Raw genomic sequence first — 3,271 nt, 5'->3', positions numbered from 1 at the left:
TAAAACAAATATTGTCAGGTTGAAATGTATAATGTTTACATGTGGGAGAATAAAATCCAGCTTTGCAGTAAAACATTCACTCTGAACTGAATGCAGCGTCAACATGAAGAACTGTTGACATGTGAAAATCAACACGTGCTTTGAGTTCACAGTTTTCACAGGTGACATGTTTCTAAGGAGCAACTAACAAAGTATTTGTACCCTGAACAGAAAACAGCTGCACGCACATATCTGGCTAACAGCAGCAACCCCAAAAAATAATCAATTACATGGACGCTCCCTGCTCGTTCCCCCACAAAATGAGATCTGCTTTAATCTGACAGAATGATAAAACACTTGTGAGTCTCTAATAAGTGTGTCCCCATCTGATGGGCCTCAGGTCCTCTTGACCCAGGGGACCAATTTGAGTGGTACACAGCACATGGTGCCCTGTGCTGAATTATCGACCCCCACCACCACCACCACCACTGCAGAGGGGATAAGAGGGAGGCGGATTAGGGTTCAGTTGTCTTGGCAACGTGAGATGCCATCTGTCATGTGTGTGCTGATCCACATCGTGTAGCTGAGACATTGTTTTAATTTAATCATTTCCTTACTGCCAGACAGACCTCCTGTTAAAATACAAGAAGTCAGGCAGCATGTATTTAACAAGCAGGGCTGAGTTTTCACTGAAACTGTGGTGGAATATGTTGTGTTTAGCAACATAAAGCACAGAACTCAGAGACTGTGGATGAACCCTTCAAGCAAAGATTTAACATTTTAGGAAAATAAACTCATTCGCTTTCCTGCTAATGTCTGTATATTCAATGTAAGTCTATCTTAGCCTAGCATAACTACTGGAGATGGGGAAACAGTTAGCCTGGCTCTGTCTGAAGGCAGAAAGTCTATTTTCCATTTGTTTAAAAAAAGTGTGAAAATGCAAATCTACTGTTTTACTGGAGGTTTTTTTCCAAACTCTTCTGAGCATGAGCTGTAACTTCCTGGGACAGACCAAGGAAAATATAAAATAAGGAGTGGTCATGACAACAGTGACAGCATCTGAGGAGCCAGACTTGTCAGCGTCAGTTCTGCTGGAGTCAGTTGGGCAGGCAGTGCAAATCACACTATGGCCCGTCATATCTTTGTTGTTTTAACTTTTACTAAAAAATTCTTTCACCAGATTAAAAAACTCAGGTTACATGATGCTTACTGATGTTTTTTTATATCTAAATATGCATGTTTGTTCTCCTTGTTGTGTGTTTTTTAAATCTGTTGAAAGGACTTTTTTGTCAAAATTGAAACAACAAAGATATGATGAATTAAAGTCTGATTTGGCGTGCCTGTCTTATTGACTCCAGTAGAAATGAAACCAAAGTCTGGCTCCTTGTCTTTCGCCGCCTTTCCTTCATGTCCTACCGTGTTTCCACCTGACGCCACTGAGCGCCCTTAAACTATAATGGCGACCAGCGTTAAAGGACAGCTTTTTTCATCAGTGTCTGACGCTGCAAGTCACTGCCCAAGCCCTGGATTTTGATGAGTGTGGAGTGAGATCAGGTTGAAGAAACACACTTTCACTAAGGAGAGAAATAGGTTGAGGAAAATCCTGTTGAGTGGTGGGTTAGCCGAGGCTTTCACACTGAAATTTGAGGCGTATAAGGTGCTTAGTACTGTCAAAGTGGTAAATTAGTAAATTGTGCTGGTGACAGTTTCTACTGATGAGTAGCTAGCTTGTGTGGAGACTACTGCGGTAACAGCAGCATCAGACTGTCGTCTCCAACTACATCTCATCAAACAGTTGGCTACTCACAGACAACACTCAGCCCAATGATACCTGATCATTTAATGGCATATGCATAGTCTGGATAAGCAAAATCTGACCAGTGTGTTGGGTCATTGATGCTCTTGGACAGGGGCAGACTGACAGGATGTGACAGCAATCAGTCTTTATTTGGGCATTGCAAATGCTCAGGTTCAGACAAGGCTGCAAAATAATGACTACACATATCTATAAAACAAACATTTGTTTCACATGAGATAAATATACACAAACATATTACCAAAAAAAGACTGTGCAACCTTGGGGATTTGTGTAGCACCCGTATGTGCCAGTGTGGTCTAACTATACTGGCTGTTTCCCCATGTTTCCAGTCTTTGTGCTAAGCTAAGCTAACCGGCTACCGTCAGGAGTCTTGTATTTAACTCTCTGCGCCAAAAGCAAATAAGTTTATTTCCCCAAATGTCAAACTTCTGATTCAATGGATGGGGCAGGTGTTGAAATTGAAGATTAGATTGAAATCTAATGAGAAGACCAAAAGAAATACTGAATTAGTCGTCATTAGTCTCTCAGTACTTTCTGACTTCCCTAGCCCATCTGCAGCTCTCAGCCCCAAGCCCATGTATTCCAGCTGGAGATGTAAATCTTTAAAAATGGGTTAGAAATTTTAAGGTTCATCCTTTAAAATAGGCTAAACAATGCAATTAAACAGCTGGGCACTGTAGATTTTAGCATTCATCGTTACTCAAACTATTCAATTACTCAGTCACTTAAAGGAGTAATTAGTGCATTTCTTAGGGACTATTTTCAGATGTGTATGTTTGACTGACTACAAATAAGGTACAGGGTCCATGTTCATAATAAGGAACATGGCACCCAGAGCAACACTGATGTGCTTTAACAAAAATGGAGCTCTATGGCTCAGAGGAATGAGCTCAGTGTCTGGCTACACAAAAATACTCTGCATTGTTGCTTTTGGTCTTTTTGTGAGATTTGTTGACAATAAAAAAGAAAATAAAACAAATAAAAATATGTATAAAAATCCTTGTGATGAGGACATGAATGAACTGTGTACCTGACTGTGTTGTCTGGCTTCCTTTTACAATCCAGGCTGCGCTCCAGATGCTAAGAGGCTATTTATTAACTCTGTGGGTGCTTCTGAGTCATTGTTAAATTGGTTTAACGGGTCTTTAAAACATCATCAGTATGTCCGCCATACCATACTTGCTCAAAGGCACATTGCCTCTGTAGCAGAGACAGGATGTGATTCACACTCAATTTAGCACTTTCTGTCTCAGAAGCTTCTTTAAAGCAACAATTCACACAAATAACTCATCTGTGTTTTCTGTATTTTAAGGGTTGGAATTCAAAATGTTTTGAGGATATCTCACATCTAGATTATATCTAATACCCATGTAGCATGAAGCGAGACTAATGCACCAACACACACTCATTAATATTCACAATAGCATAGGTCAGATGAATGCTAACCAGTGCAAATGAGCAGGGGGGCAGCAG

This window comes from Epinephelus lanceolatus, chromosome 2 (genome assembly GCF_041903045.1).
Source record: "Epinephelus lanceolatus isolate andai-2023 chromosome 2, ASM4190304v1, whole genome shotgun sequence".
Classification (NCBI taxonomy): domain Eukaryota; kingdom Metazoa; phylum Chordata; class Actinopteri; order Perciformes; family Serranidae; genus Epinephelus; species Epinephelus lanceolatus.
Note: the sequence above shows the minus strand (reverse complement) of the source record.